The 8,076-nt window shown below is 36.8% G+C and overlaps 1 protein-coding gene across 1 annotated transcript in view; it reads right to left on the bottom strand.

Annotated features, from left to right (window-relative positions):
• LOC107719914 (nucleolar protein 4-like) overlaps positions 1-8,076 on the bottom strand; it is a 151,653-nt gene that overhangs the window by 20,719 nt on the left and 122,858 nt on the right. The gene's annotated exons all lie outside the window — the stretch shown is intronic.

An 8,076-nucleotide genomic window follows, 5' to 3' on the forward strand; every position in this document is an offset into this window, starting at 1 on the left:
GAGCGCGAAACTCCGTGTATATCTTTGCCTTACAGACATTAAAATATATCTATAGAGAGTGAAATGTCTACTTTAAATTGAACCAATTCAAATGGAAAACAAATATTCTCAGATTATGTAATCCATGTGAAACATGCATAAAAACGCATCCAATACTGTGGACGAGTCAGTGTCGCCGAGTTTATCTCTAAAACCGAGAACAAAGAAAGCACTATTTATCAGTGAATTATTAAAATGTTAATGCAGCCTCCTTACTGTTTTTCCCTGACACATTCATAATCATAGCTTCTGCGGTGTGCTGTGGCAAGCTTTATGTGTGAGCTTGAGCGATTATTAGGCTTTGTAGGCAATTAAAGGCTCATTATAATGATTTAAATGGTTTATTAATAAATGTGTGATTAGTCGACTAATGCTTAAAATGAACGACTACTAGTCGACCAGAAAAATCCTTAGTCGTGGGTAGCCCTAATAAATACACCATAAATTAACTAGAATTATAATTTTAATAGAATGTGCATGATAAAGTACTTGCAATGTTCCTCATTTGCTAGAAGACAAAAAGTTTAAATTAATAATTACCTTAAATACATATGACTATATACACGCACACAAATTTTGTATTCATAGTTTTTTCTATCTATCTATCTATCTATCTATCTATCTATATAAATTTTATTAATATTATATTATATATATTATATAATTGAACTGTTATATTATATATTATTATATAACATATAATTAATAATATATAATAAATTATATATATATATATATATATACATATAGCAACTTATGAGGAACATTGCAGACAAATTCTAAAATTTATATACATGCACATATATAATATACACATATAGATACACATAAATATACACATATTTACTGATAACATTTTGTATATATAATATTTAGTTTTAGTTAGGGCTGCACGATAAATCGCATGCGATATTTAACGCGCATCTTGTCAGAAGATGCACGTTAAATATTGCATGCGATTTATCGTGCAGCCCTAGTTTTAGTTTACATATATTTTTATATATCTAAAGTACAACTGATGCAAAGGAGGGAAATTCACTCCCTCTTCCACCCCCATCCCTCCATCTCGACCTCTTTCTCTCACTTCTGCACAATAGAGACCCACCCTGTCTGCTTGCACTACCCCTCCTCTAATCTCGGCTCTTCTAAAAAAAAAAAAAAGGAGCTTGGATACTGGAAAGTGAAAGAGAGAGAGCTGACAGTGTGGTCCAGCTGCTCTGAATGTCACAGTGATTCATTGGGTAATCTCGGCTCTTCTAAAAAAAAAAAAATAGGAGCTTGGATACTGGAAGTGAAAGAGAGAGAGCTGACAGTGTGGTCCAGCTGCTCTGAATGTCACAGTGATTCATTGGGGCATTTAGCGCACTGGGGACAGGACAACACTGGAGTGTGTGTGTGTTTAAGAGGGCAAGGGTCTAACAGGCACAAGGGCACTCACACAAACATGCTGATTGAAACTAAGCTCGTTGCTGTCAGGTTGTGAGGATGGTCCACAGACAGTCAATCAATGCTTTACCCATGATTCCCCTGGGGTGTGGGGGCAGAGGGCAGGTGGGAAGAGCAGAGTGCTGCATCAGCCACCAGCTGCCAACAAACTCATCATAAAATACTTCCTTAACACACACGTATACAAAACCACAAACGCACATAACCAATACTATCAATACAATCTTGCCTATAAACATACAATTCATTCAATACTGGAAAATATATCAATAGTATTGTTCAATCTAGTTAAAAAATGTACTGTTTTACTTGCTATTTGTGCTACTTGTTAGCAACATGCTAACTTCAAACTAATGACATCACTTGTAAGTTAGGGTTAAGGTGCAGTCACATTAGCAAAACATTGCAGACACAGGTGGTCCATTATCAACAGTATAGTAATGCATGAAGAACTGATTACTCAAGAGGTCACTTCCAAATTAAGCAGCTTTATATCAGTCAACACAGTGAATTTGTGTGTTCAAAGTTTAACAAACTTGAGTCTGAAGCCAAATCAAATGCCTCACATGCACCTATGTTTATCCTGCAGGATTTACAGTACAAAGGTAAATGTGACCTCTCCCACTGTAAAATACGATTTTTCAAAGTTGTCAATACAAAGACTATTGGACTATATGATTTTCAAGAAAACATTATTTTAGATTTTCTACTTCAAAATTTTACGTGGCATATTGGTTGACATTTCTTAGTACTGAAAGTATTTGCAAAATTTACTAACAATTTCTGAGTGAAAATTGTTTCAAATGAAATCCTACATGATTTTTTTTTTCAGTGTAGAATTACTTTTTTGTGGCGCACAGGCTGTGCAGTGTTCATGCCTATGTAAAGCATTTCAAATAATTCTCTTACAACATTGTATTCAGTTAGGATGCTGTCTGAGTGAGCTGCATGCTAAGTTTTGAAACAGAGCTTGTACTGTATATTCAGTTAGGTTTTTCAGTTCTCCGTGGGCATTAGAAAAGCTGATTGGCCACTCAAAACAGTGAACTCAAGTTTCATTCTTATCAAATCAAAGAAATATGCACTTCTCTACACTTTTTGTAATAACTTGTTAATTAAAATGAACCATACATCAAACTTTACTCGGCCTAAACACTGATTCTTCTCAGGATTATGCACAAACATTTTAATCAATATGATTTAATCTACAACAGCGATTTCATATTTTACAGGAGCCAGTATAAATCAATGTTTTCATTGTAGTTACGGTCTGAGAACATGGATTTAAATAAACGCTACTGATAAAGCATGGTATTAATTAAGGGAATTGTTTCTTTAATGCAGCAATGGGCCAATAAATTAAATGAAACTATGTCATGCAAGCAGCATAGCCTGTAGCTCCTGCAGTGTGTAGGGGACAGCGGACCACACGGAAATATAGTTCACCATTCAATCAGCTCAATTCTACAACATCAGAACAACTAAAGCATGAATCACAGAGCTAAAAATACTACTTAACCTGTGGGCCTTTACACATGCACACACACACACGTGCACGCATGAGCATGCCAAAACTCACACCATGCAAACACTTACACATGCTTCAACACACATGGTAAAATGTGCACAGAAATGCACAGGCTCGAGCACAGAAAATTAAAAACCATGTTACCATGTTAATGCATGTAAAAAAAAAAAAAAGTATTTAAAAAAGCATAAAGATCTAATGCTATGATGTCCAGGCATTTAAGTGTCCAAAGTGTCACTGTATTTTAACAAATCAAAATGCATTCACAAACAAATACACTCAACGGTCAATTTATGAGACCATGAGACTACACATGGCGTGACTTGGATTCCATTTGCCACAAACAAATAATAAACTGTTTCATTCACGCACACACACTCAGACAAAGAACAGAGCTCTTTACACCCGCGCACGCTTATGCATGTATATATTCATGCATAAGAATGTCTGTTTTTACCAAATAATATACTGAATGTGCATGCATATGCATACCAGCATATAAGAAAGAAGTGCAATAAAGAGTGTATATATTATGGATGTTATAGTGATATGACCACAGTGTGGAGGCTAAAACTCACAAATACAACTTTCTGCTCAGGTAAAACCACTCTCATCATTTTAAATTCTCATCATTTACTCACCCTCATGCCATTTCAAACCTGTATGATTTGAATTTTCTGTGAAAAACACATTTTGAAGAATGTTTCAGCTGTTTTTTGTCCATACAATGAAAGTCAATGGAGTCCGAAATAACGCTGGACCCCACTGACATTCACTCTATGGAAAAAAAAAAAACATTTCAGGTTTTGGAGTGACATAAGGGTAAATAAACAATGGCAGAATTTTTGTGTCAAATTATTCCTTTAAGTAATATTCCCTCAACTTGGAAGCTCAGGCCATCAGTTCACAAATTTTCTGTAGTATTTGTAAATGAACAATGTGTACTTTTTTTGTGTTACCTGCATCCAGATATCCTCATTTATTTGTCAGCGTATGTCATGTCTCTGTCACGTAGCATCAATTTAAAATCAAAATTCGCCTTTCTACTGAATAGACAGTGAACCTTTATTACCCCATCTTGCCAGCAGTGAGTAACCCATTTAAAGGGTCATATGATGCAATTTCAAGTTTTCCTTTGTCTTTGGAGTGTTACAAGCTGTTCGTGCATTTATAAGATCCTTAAAGTTGCAAAGACTAAAATCTCAAACCCAAAGAGATATTCTTTATAAAAGTTAAGACTTGTCTACGCCTTCCTAAAACACCTCATTTAAACACGCCCCCACATATCTATGTCACTGTGTTGGAAGATTTGCATAACACTGTCCTAATGTTTGCGCAAAGAAAAAAGGCTCAACTTTTATTCTTGATGTAGTATTGTTGCCGCCGCCGCCATGTCGTGGAGATGCTGTGTGTTTCCAAATATGGTAAGGGGCGTAACACTTCGTCACGCTTGAGGTATTCGGCTAATCACAACGCACTGGATAGCTGGCCAATCAGTGCACACCTCGCTTTTCAGAACAATGAGCTTTGTAAAAATCGCCGCATTTCAGAAAGGTGGGGCTTAGATAAGAAACAATAATGTACAGTATATTAAAAATGTTTTTTTGAACCTTAAACTTAAACGTAAACACATTGCATTACATCAAATACACAAAATAATGTTATTTTTATCATCGTCATATGACCCCTTTAAGAAAGTCCTGAATTTTCACAATCACAATAGCTATGTTTCCATCCAAAGTTACGAATTAAACTTATGCACAAAATTGGAATATCGCATAAAACATTTGCGAATAAAGCACCGTTCCCATCCAGTGAGTTGAAGAGAACAAAATAGTCACTTCCTGAATAACGGGAGCTGAATATCACAAAGAAAATTAAATTTGCTGCAGTAGGAGAAGGCACTGTATATAATAATTTTTCTATTCAATAAATTACGAGCCTCAGAGCGCTCAGACGAAACGCGGTCATGTTATCTTATTTTCGGAGCCTGCTGCTTGGGAACGCAGTTCTGGGAGTTAATTATAACGAAGCACTTTGATGAGACTTTGCTCAAGCATTTTAGAATGACAAATCTAGCATTTCAGATGCTGTGCAATGAAATCAGTCTGTTGGTTTGTTCAGTTTTATGCTGTGCCATGGCAAAGTCCCATGTCTTTTTTTATGCGCATTAAGGAATTTATTCGGTAAAAGTGTTTCCATCAGTTTATGCGCATGTTTTCTTACCGGATACGAAATTTATTCTTCTTAGTTGAGCGTATACGTTTTTTTTACATTTTTAGAATTTATGTGCATCTTGGCGTTTCCATCCAGCGTTTTTTTATGCGATATCCCAAAATGCGCATAAACATAGGTTGATGGAAACATAGCTATTGGCAGCATTGTGTTGCTGTTCATCTTGTACATACAATCATTGTGACATGACTCACAAGACAGTTTGAGAACTTGAGAGGAACAGTCGGACTGATCATACAGCACTGTTTCACTTCTCGTGTATGCAGTGGGTTTGAAGCCGGCGTGTTTTTTTTGTTTTTTTACACGAGACCTGGTAGCTTATTTTTTTCCCCAAGCCTCAGCGGAGCTGACCTGAGCACAAGCAGTAACAGATGCTAATTCTTTCACTTCTACTTCCCCAGCCGCCCTGCAGGGAGTGTGTGCGCGGACACGTATGTGTGTCGGACTCCCCTCTGTGGGATTACAATGGATTATCTTGCTAAAACGCGGCACGAGCTGCTCCCCATGCCGGCACAAAGCCTGGCATTGCCATAGCAACAACCCCCTGCCGAAACCCCCAGCGTTGTATCAGTGACAGCTGTCCCCTACCCAAACGAGAGTGAGGAACAGGTCAGCAGAGTGAGAGAGGAAGAAGGGAGGATTTGAAATGGGTGGGAATGTGTAAAGACACAGAATGAAGATGCCAAGAGGCGAGAGAGACAGATGGAGGTAAAAGCAAGTCAGTGCTGGAATGACAGAAGGTGGAGGAAAGAAAGAAAGAAAGAAAGAAAAAAAAGAGAGAGAGAGAGAGAGAGAGAAGTTTATCTTATTGGGTTTGTCCTTTACTGTCTTGGTGCCCCTGACACAGCAGATAATCTTCACTCCAGACACCTGGGAAGAGCAGCGTCCCTGAGCAAGCCTCAGCATGTGCTCACAAACGTTCACACATGATGGACTTCTCAAATCTTCTGGGCTTCATGAAACAGAAACCTAAAGGTATCCTTCACCAAAAAAATGTAAAAAAAAAAATTTACTCTCCCTATGTCTATGGAACCTAAAAGAGAAATTTGGTCGCTATTTTCTGTTGTACAATTTTCAATTAGAATGAATGGAGATTGGAGATTTTAAGCCTCAAAAAGGATGCAAAAGCACAATAAAAGTATGATAAAAATGACCTTCAAGTCAAAAAAGGTTGATATCCACTGTTATAAATCACTTTTATGATACTATCATGTTGCTTTCTTGGGAATGGACTTTAAATATACTAAAAAGTGGGGCCAGAATATTCTCCAGAAATTCACCTTTTGTGTTCCACTGAAGAAAGTCATACAAAGTCATACAGGTCTGGAAAAACATGAGGGTGAGAAAAAAATGAGAGAGTTTTCATCTTTAGTTGAGCTATTCCTTTAAGGGCATGCACAGCTACATGAGGAATGAAGGATTTGATTTTAAGAAGTTTAACTATGCCCCTCACACACTCAGTGTATAAAGCCTAATGGCACAGCTGATGAGAGACGGTAATCAGGTAGATTTAATGGGCCCGGCTGAAATTCCCCAGTTTGGGCTCCAAACTGAGCAGAGATAATTAGAGAGGGGCTCAAAACCCCCTTTCACATTTAATAAAGAAAAGTCATTTATTAATCTCTGCTTCCCTCCCCCTTCCTCTCCTCCTCGTCTCTCTCTTAGGACTGCTGGTGCTTCTTTTGAACAGAGAGTCTTCTGGGTTGTTATAAGTGGGCTGTTCTGTTTGTCTGTAATACCTCAGTACAGCAGACCCAAGAGCCCAGATACACTACACAAAGAACGAAGTACAGTCTGTCAGTACAGTTTATACAGTATAGTAACTGTGTGTGTTTGTGTGTGGTTCATGTATACCCTACGTTATGGTAACAAAATGTCCCTACAAAAAGATGGAAGTATCCAAAGTCCTTGTCCTTGTGGGGACATTTGTTGGTCCCATGAGGAAACAAGTTTATAAATTATACAGAATTAAGTTTTTTGAAAATGGAGTGTGTGTGTGTTTGTATGTGAGTTAGTACACCAGTTAACCCAAAAAGGTAAGGTTTGTTTTTTTACAACATCTCTTGTAAAAATCTTAACCATAGTTTCCAATACCATCAGACTATTTCATGCACAAATTTATGTAAAATAAGGTTTGTGAACTATTTACACTTTTTAGTTTTTACTAATAGTTTTATGAACAATCTCTACATAAATATACAATTTACATAAAAATGGTTTCACAAACATTTTACGTTAGTTCATAATGCTTCTTGTTATTGTAACTAAGACAAAATCTTAAAACGATACAATTGCTCTTTAATTTCCTGTAGCTCACCTTGAAGACCACAGCGCTTACAACACCAAGGTCATGGGTTCAGGTCCTAAGAAACACACATACTAATAGATTGCACTGAATGTACTGTAAAGCCCACAATATACTTCAGTTTTGACGCAAACTTATATACCGTATGTACAGTGAACAAAATTATAAACGCAACACTTTTGTTTTTGCCCCCATTTTTCATGAGCTGAACTCAAAGATCTAAGACTTTTTCTATGTACACAAAAGGCCTATTTCTCTCAAATATTGTTCACAAATCGGTCTAAATCTGTGTTAGTGAGCACTTCTCCTTTGCCGAGATAATCCATCCAAATGAACGGTTCTCGACATATAAAAATGCAAACAGACAGACAGACACACAGGGATTCCTGCCTTTATTAGAGAGAAGAATACAGGTGCATCTCAATAAATTAGAATGTCGTGGAAAAGTTAATTTATTTCAGTAATTCATCTCAAATTGTGAAACTCGTGTATTAAATAAATTCAATGCACACAGACTGAAGTA

The sequence above is a fragment of the Sinocyclocheilus rhinocerous genome, unplaced genomic scaffold (assembly GCF_001515625.1).
Source record: "Sinocyclocheilus rhinocerous isolate Xijiao unplaced genomic scaffold, SAMN03320098_v1.1 scaffold2616, whole genome shotgun sequence".
NCBI classification, from domain to species: domain Eukaryota; kingdom Metazoa; phylum Chordata; class Actinopteri; order Cypriniformes; family Cyprinidae; genus Sinocyclocheilus; species Sinocyclocheilus rhinocerous.